Source organism: Chiloscyllium plagiosum, unplaced genomic scaffold (assembly GCF_037043375.1).
Source record: "Chiloscyllium plagiosum isolate Xiang-an unplaced genomic scaffold, Cpla_swu_hap1 HiC_scaffold_22, whole genome shotgun sequence".
NCBI classification, from domain to species: domain Eukaryota; kingdom Metazoa; phylum Chordata; class Chondrichthyes; order Orectolobiformes; family Hemiscylliidae; genus Chiloscyllium; species Chiloscyllium plagiosum.
The window spans coordinates 1846272-1866351 of NW_028270160.1; the positions used below are offsets into that span (position 1 = coordinate 1846272).

Here is a 20080-nt window from a genome sequence, read left to right on the forward strand (position 1 = left end):
TCGCAGATCTGTAATGATTTCAGTGAATAGCAGAGGAGCCTTGTGGGGCTAAATAATCTCAATTACCATCAGGAGAGTATGATTCCAAGTTTGGTCCGATCGCATTTCCAACTAGAGTCACTGTCCATTGATTAGGAAACATCTGATTTTCTCCAATTAAGACCAGGGACAAACGCAGTATATTGTAGCAGTTTGGCTGAAAATGGCTAACTCTCAAAAACCAGGCATTGCAACAGCATTCAAAGCCACCAGTTAAAGCAGTACCATTATACATATCTTTACCATTAATGATAAAGAACTTGCATTCCAATGAGTGCCTTTTATGGCCCTGTAATTCAAAAATGTTTCAAAACCAATTTGTGCAGTAAAATCTTATTAACAAGAGATTTGTTGACATGGCTGAAGAATAAATGCAAGTCATATCGTAGAACAAAAGAGAAGTGCAGCACAGGAACAGGCCCTTCCGCCCTCCAAGCCTGTGCCAATCATTATCCTCTCATTAAACTAAAAAACAAACTTTCTGCCCTTATCCAATCCATATCCCTCTATTCCCTTCCTATTCATGTAACCATCCAAATGCCTCTTAAATGTCACCAACGTGCCTGATTCTGGCAGTGCATTCCAGGCGCCTACCACTCTGCATGAAAAACTTCCCTCGCACATCTCCCTTAAACTTTCCCCCTCGCACCTTGAACCTGTACCCTCTTGTAATTGAAATTTCAACCCTGGGAAAAAGCCTGGACAATTCTCTACCTTTTTCTCCTTTCTTTCTCTCTGCTCCACCCCCACCATCTCTCTCTCTCTCTCCCTTGTGTCGCCACCACCCCCACCCCTGTAATTCTACATGATGTACATTTCACATACATTTAAGAACTCATTCTGCAGGTGATATCTTCAACTTCTCAATACTGCAGTTAGTCTAAATTGTGTTTTCGGCACAGGCCTTGCCCTCTGGGGAGACAGTCTCTGATACATATCTGGGACAATGAACTTAAGTAAACAAAAGCACAATAAAAACTATCATTTGTTAGTCCTCAGAATAGGATTTCCCTTCATGAAATTGAGAAAGAAATATAAACTATTGGCCTTCTTGTAAACTGGCACCAATGTGCTTCAGGATAAATGAATGCAAGTCAATAAACTGTGGTGCTTTTCCAGTAGACTTCTTCTGATCCTTTTAATTCTGCTTCACAAATTATTTCTATTACAAACACCAAAATCCATGCAGAGATTGCATGAGCCGCTACATAGAACAAACAGGCAGACAACTACCAATCCACTTTCATGATCAACTAGCCACTAAATGCCACAACCAACTATCCTTAGTATCTATACAAACCGACAAGGATCACAAATTGGACTGGGACAACACAACAATAATAGGACAAGTCAAATAGAGGACAGCCAGAGAATTCTTAGAAGCTAGGCACTCATCCACAGACTCCATCAATAAACATGTTGAGGTCGACGCAATATACTGACCACTGATACAAACTGTAACCGGCACCCGAGCTATAAAACTTTACACAAACCTTGCATTTACTAGTGTTACATCCCAATGTGCTATATAAACTCCACATAACAGAACTGCCCAGGCATAACATCAATCCAAAACTTCAGGAACAATGTCTAAAATTATACTGCTTCAAGGTTTTTTTTTATTTCTAGTGGGCACATTTCACACTGTTCATTGAAATCCTGATGACAAATTTGGGGAAATACTTTCATACTGTAATGGATGCTTTAAATCTTTAAAGCATGAGTGAAAATTCAATTTAGGAGATACATAAATCTTTTGAATTGTAAGTCGCTGCTAAAAGTTAAGAATTTTAAAGTTTAATTAAAACTGCAATAAGGCACAATGTCCACCAAGTCACAAACAAATATTGGACAATTTAGTGTTACTCTATTATTTTAGGTGCTCAGCTCCCAAAGCTTAGTAAAGGTCAACAACCTTTTATCTGAAATCCGGAAATCTGAAAAGCTCCGAAATCCGTAGGTTTTGTCGTGAAGTTTTTTTTCTCATTAACAAGGTTGTTTGGTGCGAAAACAGTTAACCCAACTCCAAACCCACTCGATGCGTGTCACTCAAATGCGACATGGGTGGGCGTGGTCCAGCACTGGCAGGCCTCAATTCTGTCTCAGTGATCATAGTACTCAGTCTGCAGTTCAGTAAGATATTTTTAAATTTCACCTTCAAACTGTCACTTATTCTGAAATTGAAAAAATTCTGAATTCCGAAAACCAGCTGATTCCGAGCATTTCGCTAAAGGATTGTGTCCCGGTACTGTAGCACCTCACACATTTAGATTACATTTAGATTACATTACAGTGTGGAAACAGGCCCTTCGGCCCAACAAGTCCACACGGACCCGCCGAAGCGTAACCCACCCATACCCCTACATTTACCCCTTACCTAACACTACGGGCAATTTAGCATGGCCAATTCACTTGACCTGCACATCTTTGGACTGTGGGAGGAAACCAGAGCACCCGGAGGAAACCCAAGCAGACACGGGGAGAACGTGCAAACTCCACACAGTCAGTCACCTGAGGTGGGAATTGAACCCGGGTCTCTGGCGCTGTGAGGCAGCAGTGCTAACCACTGTGCCACCGTGCCAGCAACTTTCATTTGAGTTAAAATGAGAATGTGTACAGGGTATGAGCAGATTGGGAAAGAGTTGGGTTTTGAGTTTTTGTGAAACAAGAGGTTCAGCTGAGCATGACTCACATCAGATAACTTGCAGTTAATGGGGTGCTGGAGGCAAGGGTAATGGGTTAAACAAGGTGGAAAAGCATTCATTATGTAGAGCCATTTAACAATACTGAAAGCATTAAGTATGTAAAGTCACTTAACAAGGGGAAAGTATTCATTCTATGAAGCCAGTTAACGAGGTCAAGAAGATTCATTGTGGAACAGCAGATGGCTTAATCTTTCCTATTGATACTCGTTGATTCTAACAGTCACCCAATCAATATGTATGTTGCTTTATCTGGATGCTCTTCCGTATAAATGACTATATAATTCATTAAGAAACTGCTGTTCCAGAGAAGACGGAGAAGACTAGTGAATCAGTGGTTAGCACTGTTGCCTTACAGCACTAGGGCTCTCTCTCCAGGGCCCTGAATAAAAATTAAAGATTAAAACTATACTGTGTCTCTGAGTGCTTTGCTTCGACTGAGGGGGAAAACGGCGGGACGTTAAAAGTAGAAAGTGAACTTTCAACCTCAAATAGCTACATGCAAAAGCACTGACCTTTCACCTCAAACTCAAAGTTCAAGAACAATCCTAGCCGATGAGTTGACTTTTGGGCTACTAAGCAAAAATAATTGAATTCGTTCTACCTCAGCTCTCAGGCAGCATGGAAACATATTGCAGAGCCTGTAATTTAGTAGGAACAATAATCTCAACACAGCAGAAATAAAGCAATAAAAACAGAAGTTGCTGGAAAAGCTCAGCTCAGCAGCATCTGCGAAGAGAAATCAAAGTTAATGTTTTGGGTCTGGTGACCCTGCTGAACCCAAATTGTTAACTTCGATTTCTCTTCACAGATGCTGCCAGACTGGCTGAGCTTCTCCAGCAACTTCAGTATTTTGTTTCTGATTTACAGTATCCACAATTCTTTCTGGTTTTAGTCAGAAACAAAGCAACAGAGAAATTTACACAGGTGTATTTTGAGAATGATTTTGAGAGGGCAGCATGATATTAAGACAAAGCATGGACTTTGCTCTGAAACTGCTCGTTCTGAACCCAACTTGGGACGATTGATTGTTGGCACAAAATCAAGAGCGTTCCACTCCAAGACTGATATACAGCAAGATAAAATTCACCTGATTTGTTTTTAAATGGATGTTACACCAAACAATTCTTGGTCAAGAATTTGTCTTTGGATAAACAGTCTTAGTTTGTGGATAGAAATGAATGCACATCTTGCAACGTAAACATACCAGAGTGCAGAACTATGTTGGTGGGATAATACTGTTGGTGCCGATCTATGTGCGATCAGCTGCTTTTCTACTTCTGTTAGCAAATAAATTATCCACAGAAGTAACACAGGCAATTTATGCAATAAATGACGACCCAGCACACAACAGCAACCTGATGTAATATGCACCATACACCTTATTATGTTCTTCCAAACACACATGCAAATAAGACAGACATTTAACCGCAAGACATCACACTGAATAGAGTTAAGTTTTACTGTTGTCAAAAAAATTCATAATTGGTTGATAATCAAGAGTTCTCATGCTAAAATTGTGGAATAAATTTGGGGGGGGGGGGGGGGGGGGGAAGAACAGGAACAAAAAGAGTTCATTCGTTGTACTAAAATTCTGAACGACAAATATTTGAATATAATATGTGAAAATGGAAATCTGATACTGAAAACTTAAATTCTGCGTCAAATGGACTTCAAAATAGCCATTGCGTGTTTCCAGAAGAGATACATTTTAAAGTCAGTTACAAAATACTAGCTAAAACAAAAGACATCTGCAAAAATCTTGTGCAATATTCTACACTTTGAAACAATTATGCCAATTAGGAGGTAGCAAGTTTGTTGATATTCACCTGTAGCAGATAACCACTGATAATGACCCTGCAACAGACACTTTTCATCCAAGTTGCACTGATAAAACACCAAAACTTTCTCAACAATGTAACCTGATAAGGAGTAATAACTGTACAAGAGCTGGGGAAGTGACCAAAGGAATGGTGAAAGGTTTCTTAACAGAATCTTATTAGCTGCAGGCATCCTGAGACAAACAAAGGCTTCTTTTCAGTATAAAAGAATTTAAGACTATTTTCACTCTACTTGCTTCTTCTCCTGGTCTGCAACAATAATTACAAAGATTGAAATTAATCTAGAAAGTGTTAGATTTACCCAACTGCCCCCAAGGCAGACATGCCAACAAAACGTGTGCAGAGGAGAAACCAAACATTTAGCTCTTAATGTATAGCACAAGCATGCGATTTTTGCCTCTCCTTGGAGAGGACTGAGCAATTTCACAAAATTAACCACCCAGTAAGCAAGCAAATCAAACAACCAACTAATTAAGTTACATAATTTAGTGAGACATGTTTGATGCCCAAATACATTAAACAAGACATCACAAGAGGTACTGAGCTTTCAAACATTACCCATACAACAGAAAAAGTTCTCATAAGCCACCTGAACAGCAAGTTACTGACATACTTACATGTGAATAGGAGATGTAGATCATTAGGTCCTGCAAGCCTGGTCACCATTCAATACGATCATGGCTAATCAGTTTGTTCTGAATTCCACATCCGATCCATCCCTCATAACCTTTAATTCCTCAGATATTTGAGAAGATTTGCAGCTGAGGTCGAGGTTTAGGTTGCAAGTTTGCTTGCTCAGCTGGTAGGTTTGTTCTTAGACATTTCATCACCATGCAAGGTAACATCATCAGTGAGCCTCCAGCAAAGCACTTGTGTTCTTCTGTCCTGCTTTCTGTGTGTGTCTCTTGGTCTGTTACTGTGGGTATTATCACTTCCAGTTCTTTTTCTCAGGAGATTGGTAAATGGGGTCCAAATCAAAGCGTTTATTGATGGAGTTCAGATTTGACGCCAGGCGTCCAGGAATTCCCGTGTCTTTTTTTAGCCGTCCTAGGATGGACAAGTTGTCCCAGTTGAAATGGTGTCCTCCTTTGTCTGTGTGTAAGGATACTAGTGATAGCTGGTCTTGTCTTTTAGTGGCTAGCTGGTGCTCGTGTATCTTGGTGGCTAGTTTCCTGCCTGTCTGTCTGATTTAGTGTTTGTTATTGCATGGTATTTTACACATGATATGTGTTGGTACATGGCCCTTTAGGTTCATTAGTAGCTGTTTCAGTATGTTGGTAGGTTAGTGGGCTACCATGATGCCAAGGGGTCAGAGTACTCTGGTCATCATGTCAGAGAGGTCTTTGATGTATGGTAGTGTGGCCAGAGTCTCTGGGTGTGTTGTATCTTCCATGTTTGAGTTCATTGTTAAACAATCAGCAGACTGTGCTAATCAGTACCTGTTATTCTTGAATACATTGTACAGGTATTTTTTTTCTGCTGTTAGTAGTTCCTGGGTGCTGCAGTGGGTTGTGACCCATTTAAATAATGTCCTGATGCAGCTCAGTTTGTGGGTGTCAGGATGATTGCACCTGTAGTTGAGTAGGTGTCATATACATAGCGGACTCAAAGCTTGGGTTGGATTGTGGGGAGGGATGTTCATTCTAGTCTCTGCATAACTGCTTCTGCTAAGAATCCGGACATTGGTGATCCCATGGGTGTCCCGTTGATCTGTCTGTAGGTCTTGTCGTTGAAAGTGAAGTGGATAGTGAGGCACAGATTACTAGTTTGAGGATGCTGTCCTTGTTAATGGAGTTGGTGCTGCCTGGTGTTTGTGCCCTTGGTTTGTCAAGTAATGAGGTCAGTGTTTCTTTGGCCAGGGTGAGGTTAATTGATGTGAATAAGGCCATCATGTCGAAGGAAACCATGACTTCATTGTCTTCTATCGTGGCATCTTGATGATGTTCAATAATTCTTGGGTGGAGTAGATGGAGTGGCACAAGTTTTCTACTAGGTATTTCAGTTTAGAGTGAGGTTTCTTTGCTCGTCTGTATGTCAGTGTGCCAGGAAGTGAGACTATGAGTCTGAGGGAGTTCTCTGGTTTGTCTACTTTAGGTACTCTGTAGAAACGGAGTGTGTTGGATCCAGTAGGTTTTGTTCTTTGGAGATCTGTCTTATTAATTGCACCTGTTTTGTGAGTTTCTTTAGTACAGCTGTGATACTGTTTTCTGGCCATCACCACCTGTTTGTACGTGTTGGTATCTGAGAGTAATAATTTCGCCTTTTCAGCGTACTGCATTCTGTTTATGACGACGGTCATGTGCTCTTTGTCTGCCACTAAGATTACAATGGTAAACCTAAAGGATCCTGTACCAACAGCCAGCAAAACGAATGTCATATACAAAATACCCTGCAAGGACTGCAACAAACACTACATCAGACAGACAGGCAGGAAATTAGCCACCAGGATACACGAACAGCAACTAGCCACCAAAAGATAAGACCAGCTATCACTAGTATCCTCACACACAGATGCAGGAGGACACCACTTTGACTGGGACAACACATCCATCTTAGGACAGGCTAAACAAAGGCACGCACGGGAATTCTTAGAGGTCTGGCATTCAAGTCGGAACTCCATCAATAAACACATTGATTTGCACCCCATTTACCAACCTGAGAAAAAGAACTCGAAATGATATCACCCATCTTAAGAAACCTAGACACAGATAGGAAGCAGGACAGAACATCAGCACTTCACCGAAGGCTCATTGATGATGTTACCTAGCATGGTGACAAAACGTCTGAGAACAAACCTACCAGCTCAGCAAGCAAACTTACAACATTTAATTCCTCTGTCAAACAACAATTATTGTTCTCTGCCTTAAAATATTCAGTGACCATATTTCCTGATGTCTATGTGCTTTAGTTCAATTTGAGGAGTCGACAAAGTCAGAAGTTAAATGACACCTGCTTATAATCCAGCAGATTTATTTGAAATCCCAAGCTTTCAAAGCTCCTGGTGTCAGGTGACTTCTGACATGTTTCCTGAGACAGGGTTACAAAGTTGCACAACTGTCAGAAAAAGAAACCTATATACAAAAAGAACAAAGCATTAATTTAAACTTTTAAGACAACACAGTCACTCCAGGTAGTAAGCTAGCTCAGGTAGTAAACCTCCTCTGCACTGCCTTAAACACATTTCTATCTTCCTTAAATAGGAAATCAAACATGAAAGTATTCAAGATGTAATCTCAGTACCTTGTATAACTGAAACATAAAAGTAATGAAGTTATGTTCAGTTTCGCTCAGAGTATAGCATTTCATTAGTTGCCTTAATCATAGGAATATTAGAATAGAGGTAGGCCATTCAGCACCTCAGACCGGTTTCACATTTGCCACACCTGCAGTCATACACTAGAATACCCAGATCCCTCTGCACCTCAATTCTATTTGCTCTCTACTTAATTAATATTCAATTTATTTATTCTTTCAGCCAACATGAACAATCTCACATTTTCCTCACATTACACTCCATCTAACAGATTTTTGCCCACTCACTCAGCCAAACTATATTAATCTGTATCCTTATGTCATCTTCACAACAGATGTTCCTGTTTATCTTTGTGTCACGTGCAAATTTAGGTCTTCATTCCCCTCATCTAAGTTACTGACATAAATTAAGAAAGGTTGAGGAGCACAACCTTTTGCAAGACCCCACTCATCATATCCTGCCTAACTCGAAAAGACTCATTCCTGCAATTTTCTGCCAGCCAACCAATCCATACTCAATTAACCTCCTACACCACAAGCTCCTACTTTGTACAATTATTTTATGTAGCACCATGCTTACTGGAAATCCAAGTACAGTACATCAATAGGCTTCTAGTTAACAACAGTGCATGTTACTCCTTCAAAAGAATTACAACAAATTAAACACTATTACCTTTTCACAAAAGCATACTGACTCTTCCTGATTAGAATCTTTCCAATTGCCATGTTACATCTCCCGAATACAGGCCTTGCGCTGCAGTTGTAGTGTCCCTAACTCCAGGCCAGAATATCCAGGTTCAAGTTACAGAGATGCATCATACCATGTATGAACCCCTTATTGATCAATCCTAAGACCTTCCCTATGACCAAGTCAAGCTATCTGGTGTAGTTTCCTGTTTTCTGCCTCTCTGAAAAGAGGGATTACATAGCTGCTACTTCATAGTTTGATGGAACCTTTGCAGAATCTAATGAATTTTGAAAATTAGCATCAATGTGTTTACTCTCTCATTAGCAGCCTCTCGAGATCTTAGGTTGAAGTCCCTCAGCACTCAGAGACATATCAATTGCAGCTCCATCAGTTTACTCAGTAGTACTTCCTTAGTGATTATAATCTTACCAAGTTCTTCTCTTCTTTCAACCTCCTGATTTACAGCTATTACTGGGATATTTTTGTATCATCTATAGGAAAAACACAGCAAAACACTTAATCATTACACGCACCATTTCTTTACTATCTACTCTTATTTGGCATGATTAATCTTTTAATCATTCTCCAGCATTCCTTGAATCCTGATCAATCATTGCACCTGCCACTCATCTTTGTCTATTAAAATGCTTTTTTCAAATTTGATGTTTGCTTCAAATTTTTTGATTAATAAGAATGATGGGTCCTCCCTTGGAATTTTTCACTATAGTTACAACATACTTATTCTGAATATTCTGAAATAGCCCCTTAAATATCTGCCACTGTTTCTCAATTAATTGATTCCCTACTCAGATCATTCATTAATCATGTTACATCAAACAATGCCAGGTATAATATCAACATTCTTTTGGGTGGTTCCAGATTTCTAGCTTAAGAAACACTGACAGCATTTTACTAATTTTCTATTAAGGCTCCCATTGCTAATGCAATATTTTCAATTTATATATAAATTAAATCACCCATGATTGTCATCCCCGTTTTATGATTACCCAATATTTCTGCTTGCCTACTTCTTCCAACATCATGGTTTCTGTCTGGTGACTTGTGGATCACTCCCATTTGTGACTTATATCCTCTACCATTCTAATCTCCACCCGAACTAATTTCTACATTCTGATCTCCTGAATTAAGGTTATCTTTCACTATTGCACCAACACCATCTTTGATAAGTACTCTCTCTCTCCGCTTTTGGCTAGTTTTTAAATCTTTTTGGGTGACCTCAATATTCAAACCTCACTGTCATCCTGCAGCAGTGTATCCATAATAGGCATCAAATCACATTTATCCACTTCAATGCGAACTATCAATTTGTTTACTTCATAAATTCTGCTCACATTCAGATGTGAGCCTTTTTATCTTTGTAGCCTCAAAGCTTGACTGCTACTATATTGTTACTTATTTTCCATCTGTCCCTTCTTAGCGTTATCTGGCCTTAATTTACTGCACTAAGATCTTGCTCTCCTGCTCAAATCTATCCCTTAATTTGTAATATTTACTTAAATTTGATCAGTAAGTCCTCGTAGTTTAATACCCTCTGAAATTCCTAGTTACGTAGCCTGCAGAAACACGAGCACGGTTCAAGTGGAGACCATCATAAAGGTACAGATCTCACTTCCATCAGTACTGGTGTTAATGTCACACAAACTAGAACTCACTTCCTCAACAGTTCCTCTTTCAGCCATACATCTACTTCTCTAATTACATTCATCTTATGCCAATTTATACATGAATCAAGTAATAACCCAGAGGGACCTCCTTTGCATTTTTTTTAAATGCATCGGATAAAACTCACTGATTTTTTTTCCAATAGGTGACTAAGATAGTGGACAGGGGAATGTCTGTAGATTTCATTTATATAGATTTCAGACGGCATGTGATAAAGTCCCACATAAGAGTCTGTTAACTAAGGTAAAAGCCCAGGGAATGGAGAGCAAATTACTGACATAGCTAGTAAATTGGCTGATTGGCAGACAGAAAGTAGGGATAATGGGTAGGTACTCAAATTGGTGGGATGTGACCAGCGGTGTCCCACAAGGATCTATGTTAGGGCCCCAATTATTCATATTATTCATTAATGACTTGGATAATGGCATAGAAAGTCATGTACCTAAATTTGCTGATGATACAAAGTTAGGCAGCACTTTATACAGTGTAGATGATAACATCAAATTGCAAAGGGATAAGAGTCATAGACTCAGAGCATGGAAACAGACCCTCCAATCCAACTTGCCCATTCTGATCAGGTTTCCCAAGCTAAACCAGCCCCATATCCCTCTGAGGAGAAAGTGAGGACTGCAGATGCTGGAGATCAGAGCTGAAAATGTGTTGCTGGAAAAGCGCAGGTCAGGCAGCATCCAAGGAAGAGGAGAATCGACGTTTCGGGCATAAGCCCTTCTTCAGGAATGATTCATTCCTGAAGAAGGGCTTATGCCCGAAACGTCGATTCTCCTCTTCCTTGGATGCTGCCTGACCTGCTGCACTTTTCCAGCAACACATTTTCAGCCCATATCCCTCTGAACCTTTCCCGTTCATATATCTGTCCAAATGTCTTTTAAATGTTGTAACTGTACCTACATTTACCACTTCCTCTCTCAGTTCATTATATATACACACCATCCTGTGAGAAAGAGTTGCCCCTCAGGTCCCTGTTAAATCTTTCCCCTCATTTTAAAACTATGCTGTCCAGTTTTGAATTCCCATACTCTGAGGAAAAGACCTTTGCAATTCACCTTACCTATGCCCCTCATGATTTTAAAAACCTCTATAAGCTCACCCCTCAACCTCCTACACTCCAGGGAAAAAAACATCTCAGCCTCTCCTAGTCCCAGGAAGGTCCTTGTAAATGTTTGCTGCACCCTTTCCAATTTAATAATATCCTTCCTCTCGTAGGGCAGCCAGAACCATGTGCAGTACTCAAAAAGTACCAACATCTTGTCCAGCCACATGGCGTCTCGACTCCTTGACTCAATGTGCTGACCAACTAAGCCAAGCATGCCAAACAGGTTCACTACCCGGTGTACGTGTGAGGCTATTTTCAAGGAAGAATGTACCTCCATATAATCAGTAGTGTGGAAACAGGCCATTCAGTGCAACAAGTCCACACAAACCCTCTGAACAGCATCCCCATACCCTAATCAACCTAACCTACATATCCCTAAACACTACAAGCAATTTAGCATGGCCAATCCATCTGGCTCGCACATCTTCGAACTTTGGAAGGAAACCAGAGCACCCAGCAGAAACACACGCAGACCTGGGGAGAATGTGCAACTCCACACAGTTGCCGAGAGTGCAATCGAACCCAGGTTCCTGGTGCTGTGAGGCAGCAGTGCTGACCATTGAGCACCATACCTGTAATCCCAAGGTCTCTGTTTGACAAGACCTCCAAGGGACCTACAATTAACTATGCAAGTCCTGCCCTGATTTGTCTTCCATGCAAGGTGCTGCATTTTATTAAACTATCTGGCTCCCCTTGACCAACTAGGTCATCTGATCAAGATCCCATTATACTCTCAGTTAACCTTCTTCACTGTACACTATCCCACCAATTTTGGTTACAAATTACACAACACCAGGTTATAGTCCAACAGGTTTAATTGCAAGCACTAGCTTCGGAGCGCATGTTTTCACTTCAGAGAAAAGTATGAAGGCACTCCAACTGTACTGTCCCTAACTACAACCACATTCTTATTTTACTGCTTGGATGATTCCCTGTTCTAGTGTCATGACCAATTAGCTCATCTATCTTCCATCACCACTCTAATTTCAAATAAGCTGAAAAAAACCTGCAAACTTGATGGATAATTACAAAGGCTAAGGCTATAGTCCTGTGGATCCCCTTACAGACCTGACCACTGACTAAATAAGAAGAACCTAAGGAATGTGACAACCTCCTGAAATAGCACCCTGTTAACTCTCCCATTTCCTAGCGTGTCAAAGAATCTGCCACCAGCTCAATAATTCTGAGCCAAAGTTCCTTACTTACAGCAAATGGGTTTGCTGAGGATCAAAGCATCACCCAGAGGCTCCCATATTTTGCAATCTGAGAACGTTATCTGTCTTTCCACACCTAGTGCATTAATTAATTGTTGATATAATTAAAAGCACACACCTCCCAATGTTTTTGAACTGTCAGTAAACTTTACAATATTGAAGACAATACAACACTTACAACAGTAGCAAAAAACTTACTTTTAATAAAACACTTATTTACCTGCTCCTCCTGCTATCTTAAACAGGAAATTAAATGGAGACTGAAAATAAGAGGATAAAACACGCCCTCAGCACCTTTCACCAATTTCCATATTCAGCATACTTTACTTGCTGCAGTAATTGTTTTTATTTACTTGTCGGACACCAGTATTTACTGTCCATCATTAGTTGCTCCTTCACATGGTGGTAGTGGTAAGCTGCCTTATTGAACCAATGCAAGGCAATCTACAGCATGTGGACGGCATTGCCCTTACTGAAAGAATTCCAGGATTTGACAATGAAGGAGTGGCGATATATTTCCAAGTCAGGACAGTCAGCAGCTTGGAGGGGAATTTCTAGATTGTGTCCCCCCATATATCTGCTACCTTCGCCCTTCCAGATGGACATGGTTGTTGGTTTGGAAGGTATTAAGAAACTTTAGTGAATTTCTGCAGGTCATCTTCCAGATAGTACACACTTTTGCTGAGCATCTGTGGTACACAGTGAATGTTTGTGGATTTGGTGCCAAAAAAGCAGGTTGCTGTGTCCTGGATGGTGTCAAGCTATGAGCGTTCTTGGAGCTGCATCCATCCAGGCAAGTGGGCAGGATTCCATCAAACTCCTGACTTGTGCTTTGTAGATGGTGGTCAGACTTTGAGAAGTCAGGTGTCAAGTTAAGCGCTGAACTATTCCTCATCTCCGAGCTGCTCTTGTAGCCACTGTGTTTATGTGATGGGTCCAGTTGAGTTTCTGCTCAATGGTAACCCTAGGATGTTGATAATGGGGGGATTCAGTAATGCCAACACCATTGAATCTTAAGGGGAGGTGGTTAGATGGGAGATGTTTATAACCTGGCTTGTGAGAGGCATGAACATTACTTGCCACTTGTCAGCTTAAGCCTGGATGTTGTCCAGATCTTTTTGTATTTGAACATGGACTGAGTCATGAATGGTGAATATTCAGTGTCTGCGTGGGTTTCCTCCCACAGTCCAAAAATGTGCAGGTTAGGTGAACTGGCCATGCTAAATTACTGGTAGTGTTAAGTGAAGGGGTAAATGTAGGGGAATGGGTCTGGGTGGGTTGCGCTTCGGTGGATCGGTGTGGACTTGTTGGGCCGAAGGGCCTGTTTCCACACTAAGTAATCTAATCTAATCTAATCAGCGAATATCCTCACTTCTGACCTGAGAATGAAGGAGAGATCACTGACAAAGCTGAAAACCATTGTGCCTAGGACACTGTCCTGAGGAACTCCTGCAGATGTCATTAAGCAGAGATGACTGATCTCCAACAACCACAACCATCTTCATATGTGTCTGCTATGACTCCAACCAGTAAAGAGTCAGATACCCACTGATTCCAACTGTGTTAGGGCTTCTTGATGCCACACACTGTTGAATATGGCTGCCACTCTTATGTCACCTCTGGAATTCAGCTCTTTTGTCCATATTTGAAGCACAGCTGTAATGAGATCAGGAGCTGAGTGGCCCTGGCGGAACCCAAACTGGGTGTCACTGAGCAGGTTATTGCTGAGCAGGTACTACTTCATAGCACTGTTGATGACACCTTCCATACTTTGCAGACAATCGAGTAGACTGATCATGTGGTAATCGGCAAGATTGGATTTCTCCTGCTTTTTAATAGGATGTACAGGCATACCTGGGCAATTTTCTACATTTTCAGGAGATGCCAGTGTTGTAACTGCATTGGAAGAGGTGGCCAGAGGAGCAGCAAATTCTGGATCACATGTTTTCAATACAATTGCTGGAATGTTGTCAGGACCCAGAGCCTTTGCAGCATCCAATGCCTCCAACCAGTTCTTGATATCACATGGAGTGAATCGAATTGGCTGAAGACTGATGTCAGTAGTGCTGAAGAGTACTAGAGGACGCCAAGATGGATCATCCACTTGACATCTGTCTGAAGACTGCTGTGAATGCTCTGAAATCTCTCCATTACTACTTCTCCCATTCACGAATGCGCCACTTGGAATCAAATTCTTGACTAAACTCACCTACTTTCCATTTCATTCAAAATTTCCCTCAGTGACAATGCACAGCAACTTTAGACTTCATGTAAATAATTTGTATTATATTGCACCATTAACATAGAACTGTCATGTAATGATTCAGAGGCATAATCATACAAAAATATCCACCAGTTAAAGTAGAGGAAAGAGGATCAGAAGCTTGGTTAAAATGTTAGGGCTAAAAGCCTTTTTGCAAAAACAATTTGGAAGGGCAACAAACAGGAGATGGCCTGCCCACTAATGGGGTTTGCAGAACTGAAGTAATGGCAAGTACAGAGGGCAATGCAGAAGGTTACTGAGACTGAAGGGAGCAAGGCACAAAGAGGATGTTAAGCGGACATGATGAGCCAGTTGCCAATGTGGATTGACAAAGGACAGCTGTTGTGGGATAGCCGAGTTTTAGTTGAACTGGTCCTTAAAAAGTAAAGAAAATTGGACATGATTTGGACATACCGGTGTTGGACTGAGGTGTACAAAGTTAAAAATCACAACACCAACAGGTTATAGTCCAACAGGTTTAATTGGAAGCACAGTAGCTTTCGGAGTACTGCTCCTTAAGAAAACTGGAGATTGTAAAAAAAATGCATTGCACAAGTCAGATTTGACAGTATAAAGGGATGAATCAGTTTCAGACGCAAATTATCTCAGTTGTACATTGTTACAATGCAAAAGCAGATAGCTTTTGCAATGAAGAGTAAATGGGGTTGGATTAACTGGGGTGGGGGGGTGCGTGGGAGAGTAGGGGTTAATCAGATAAGGTAAATCTGCACTTTGATTTAGCTTCCTGAAAGCAGTGGGAGAAGGAAGATGCAATCAGTAATGAGGGTACAGTATAGGGACACAGGCAGGATAAGAAAGCAGCACAGAGACAACAAAAAGGTGCTAGCAATTCCAGTGGCAAACAGTTTAGATTAGATTCCCTACAGTGTGGAAACAGGCCATTTGGCCCAACAAGTCCACACTAACCTTCCGAAGAGTAACCCACCACCCTGACTAACGCCCTCTCACTAATGCACCTAACGTTCTGGGCAATTTAGCACGACCAATTCCCTAACCTGCACATCTTTGGACTGTGGGAGGAAACCTACGCAAACATGGTGAGAACGTGCTAACTCCACACAGACATTCACCCGGAGCTGGGATCGAACCCGGGTCCCTGGCGCTGAGAGGCAACAGAGCTAACCACTGAGCCACCATGCTGCCCATTCTTCTCAAAAACTACTTCAACAAATGTGAAGGGGCTAAAGTCGTAATCTCTGTGATTTGAATTTTAACACAAGTATGGTACTTGATGAGACCTGATGTGGTCCAGATCAGATGATATACAGGTAGCCAGCTGTACACATAATATACTTAAGTTTGACCAAACGAGTGAAACGAGAATACTAGACAGCTAGAACGACCATGGTTGTTTCAGGGGACAAGTTGTCACTATGCTAACAAAATTTCTGTCAAAACTGAGTTTGTCAACCAATCTACCCACAGTCAACAACAGGGTGGAAAAGATAGGTGGGACAGGAAGGAAATTGGGAGATGGGCTCCCTTATACACTGAGCGATTCCAATTCCAACATCATGGAGCTCTCTGATGACAGTACAAAATGGCAAGCCACACATCACAAACTAAACTTAAACTAAACCTAAACCAAACATTTTCATAACTGCATGCACGTAAACAAAAGAATGCACACTTTCAATATAGTTTTCAGCTTAACTAATAGAAATCAAATGGAAAATTACAATGTCAAATTAACCCTTTTGACAAGGCTACTATTTTGCAATCATGTTACAACTATGTACTTAAACTAATGGCAGGATTCCAAGCTTAACTGCATTTCAATCAGGATTTACAAAAAGTACACTACAATATTTAATGAAACTACATCTGATACATACGTGTCACAAACCAAACTACACTCCTTAGTGCAAGTGAAAAGGTTATTCTGACCTGAAGCCTTCAGTTTATAAAGCAATTTAATGACCTCTAACTCACCACGCTCTTCACAATTTGATCTAGATTCCCACAAGTCACACCACAATGATTTTAACAGAGCAGTAAGGATTAATAGTTCAACATCACAATAGTACTCCAAGTTGTCTGGATGTAAAGGGGTGAAAATTTATTGGTATTGCAGAACTGCAGACTCCAGCACACTTTTCCTTAATAAACTCTCCCATGAATGAATGTAATGTCAATAAGCAGGGTTGATTTTAACGCAATTCTTACTAAGAGTTTAGACTTCAGATAAAATTCTAAGTGTTTTGGGGGATTCTATAAAGGTGATAGATATAATGCGAAACGTTTGACATTTCTTCCCGTCCAAATCTGTACTACTATAAATATTAGTCACATTTCCAAATAGTCTAATTGCGTGTGAATTGTAACACACTTTACAAAGCCTTCGGTACGTTCCGGCTTTGACAACAAAGTGACTCAAGTTTGTCAATTCTCTTATTTCTTAAAGAGGATGGGGGGGGGGGGGAAGAGAGAGGAGAGGAGGTGGAAGAGAACTACCTCCAATCTTAAAACCTCACCTCACCGCATCAGAATCCTGTTCACACACACACACACAACAGCATAGCGGGAAAAAAGCCTCGTCCCTCTTCCCAAAACAGTTAGCAAACCCTTCAAATTAAATCTTCAACGCTGAAACACTTGCACCTTTTCTTCCAAGCAACCCGCTCCTCCTTTTCCTGCTGAATAAACAAAAAGTCTCGCTGAAAATGTGCCAGCTCAGAAGCTGCGCCGAGTTTGCACAAGAAAGCCTACTCCATTTAAAATAAATGTAAGCATAGATAAATGTGCAGTACAATGTACATTTCCGCTTTTCTTAGTTCCCACAACAGAAGCTCACCCTCACACTAAACAACGCCCAGCCCCGGGCACCAGCCGCAGTCTGGGGCCATGGACACTGGCAGCTTTTACCTGGGAGCCTGGCCGGCTCTGCTCCTGCAGCCTGCGGCCCCGAGCCCGGAGCCTCCCCGCTCGGACTCTCCGGTCGCTCCCTTTTGTTGTGAAATGCCTGGCCTCTCACCCCCGTTCCCCCGCCCTCACTCCCCAGTGAGGCCCGGCCCGGCCCGGCCCCCGCGAACAGCCCTCCCCAGCGAGTGTCACCGGCCCGGCCCAGTCAGCCTGCTCCTCACGGGGTTTGATTTTGAGGCTGGGGCTCGGTGTTGTTGTGATGCTCCGTCTCCCTCCCTCTCTCACTGACTGACAGACACTGGTTGCCGCTCCAGACGCGAGGCCTCCCCTCCCCCACCCAGCAACCCCCGGACCGACCCGGCCCGGCCGCACGTCATCGCGCCATGACGTCAGCGCGCCACCGCCCCGCCCCGCCCCCCGCTGCCTCTGTTACCAAGTTACTGAGAGTCTGTGCCCTCTTCTTGCCAAGCTTTTCACCATACATTCACCAGACCCTATGGCCCAACTTGTCCATAATGACCAGGTTTCCTAAACTGAACTAGCCCCACTTGGCCCATATCCCTCTAAACCTTTCCTATCCATGTACCTGTCCAACTGCCTTTTAAATGTTGTAACTGTACCTGCAAGTACCTGTCACTCCAAATCATGACTTTCTGCACAGTGTTTCACCGAAGGTCTCTGTGACTGTCACATATTGATGGAATGTAATGCAGACAACCAAAGGAGTGTTAATATTAAGTTAATTTGATAATCCTAAGTGAAAACTAGTATCAGTAATACTCAGTAACCAGTAACTTTATTAGTCAGTGTAAAAATCCAATCTAGTTCTCAACTGTCACAATGTGTCCAGCTCTGAAATGACCCACCATGTCACTGGGAACACTTTTTTTCCAGTGTCCACACCCCTCATGAGCTTGAAGATCGTATCTCCTCTCAGCCTTCTCAAAGGAAAACAGTCCTAACTTCTCTAATAAAGGCAAAATACTGCAGCTGCTAGAAATCTGAAACAAACAGAGAAGGCTTGAGAAACTCAGCAGGCATGTGGAGAGAGAAAGAGAGTTAACATTTGGAGTCCAATATGAAGAAGCAGCCAAAGTAGTGTCATATACAAATTCAAACTCCTCACCCTGGTCCTTTATGCCCTGTTAATAATTCCTGGACTACTGTACGCTTTCGTTACTGCTCTTTCAAGCTGTCCTGCCACAGATAAATGAAGACCTTCCCAAACTATTAGTCAAAATTATTAAATTAATTCCTTTTTAGGAGAGACACATACAGTGCAGAACACAACCATAAAATGAAACTTAGAAATGTAAAAATCATTGTATCCTTAGCAAAAGTATCCAAAGGATGCTGCAATTTTGAAATAAAAACAAACTATTGAAAATATTCAACAGGTCAGGCATCACCTGTGGATGGAGAAACAGAGTTAATTTAACTTTTCAGTTCTGTTGCTTCAGTTGAGAGCACTTTCTGAGCCAGCATATTGTGGTCAAGTCCCTCTCCAGGATCTGCACAACTACAGAAATGAAGACTGAGGATCCCACACTGAGAAAGGAATTGTTGTTCAGATGAGACATTAAACTAAGGCCCTACCTGCTCTCTTAAGTTAATGCAAAAGATTCAGTGGTATTTTTTCACAGAAGAACCGGGGCACTATCCTGGAAAATATTTATCCCTCAATCAACATCATTAAACCAGTTTGTATTATGATTACCACTTCTGGGAGTTCACCATGTGGAAAAATGGTCAAAGCATTTCCTTCATTACAACCATGATTACATTTCAAAAGTACTTCACTGACTAGTGTCACAATCAACTTGGGAAAGTTTGTTGATAGTCAAGCACCGCTGCTCCCAGGGTCATCACAAAATTAAAGATTTTGCCGAACGACACAAAGTCCCCAATTTCCAATTCAGTTAAGAGAAAACACTGATCAGATTTCTCTACTTAACAAGAAATTTATATTTATTGCAAAGAAATCATTCCATTCACAGGCAAACAAAATATTCCTAATCTCCTTCTGAAAACCTACACACTCATACAGATATACAAAGACAAACAAACAAACATGGTGTTACAGGTGGAGAAAAAAATTCTGGGTAAACACAGTTCAATAGTACCAGCCCAGAGGTCTATCCTTTGCTTGTCAAATCCTTCTGATCTCTGGGATTTTTTTTGTTTTATAATTATTTCAATTCTTTATAGTGCAATTGGCACAATAATTTTTCAGTTTTCCAGTGACTGGTTAAAAGCAATAGGTTATAGAGAATATCTAGCTATTTTCCAGTTTTTGGGTATTTCAGTTTTGAGAAAGAGAACAAAAGAGAGATCCTTTTTCTGTTGCAGTCTGGGACTTGTGCCTTCACATACTCTCAGTTCAGCTGCCCAGGCATTAATC

At 41.3% G+C, this 20080-nt stretch overlaps 1 protein-coding gene across 2 annotated transcripts in view; it reads right to left on the bottom strand.

The window, feature by feature from the left end:
• The window catches only part of shoc2 (SHOC2 leucine rich repeat scaffold protein), a 140401-nt gene extending 122600 nt beyond the window's left edge, over positions 1–17801 (bottom strand). The window contains exon 1 of one of the 2 annotated variants that reach the window (XM_043713089.2): positions 17683–17801. The gene's annotated coding sequence lies outside the window, so the exon portion shown is untranslated. Of the gene's footprint in view, positions 1–8951; positions 9014–17682 lie in introns of those variants that run through there. The other variant, XM_087998708.1, reaches the window with a different exon arrangement.
• Positions 17802–20080: the final 2279 nt, after the last annotated feature.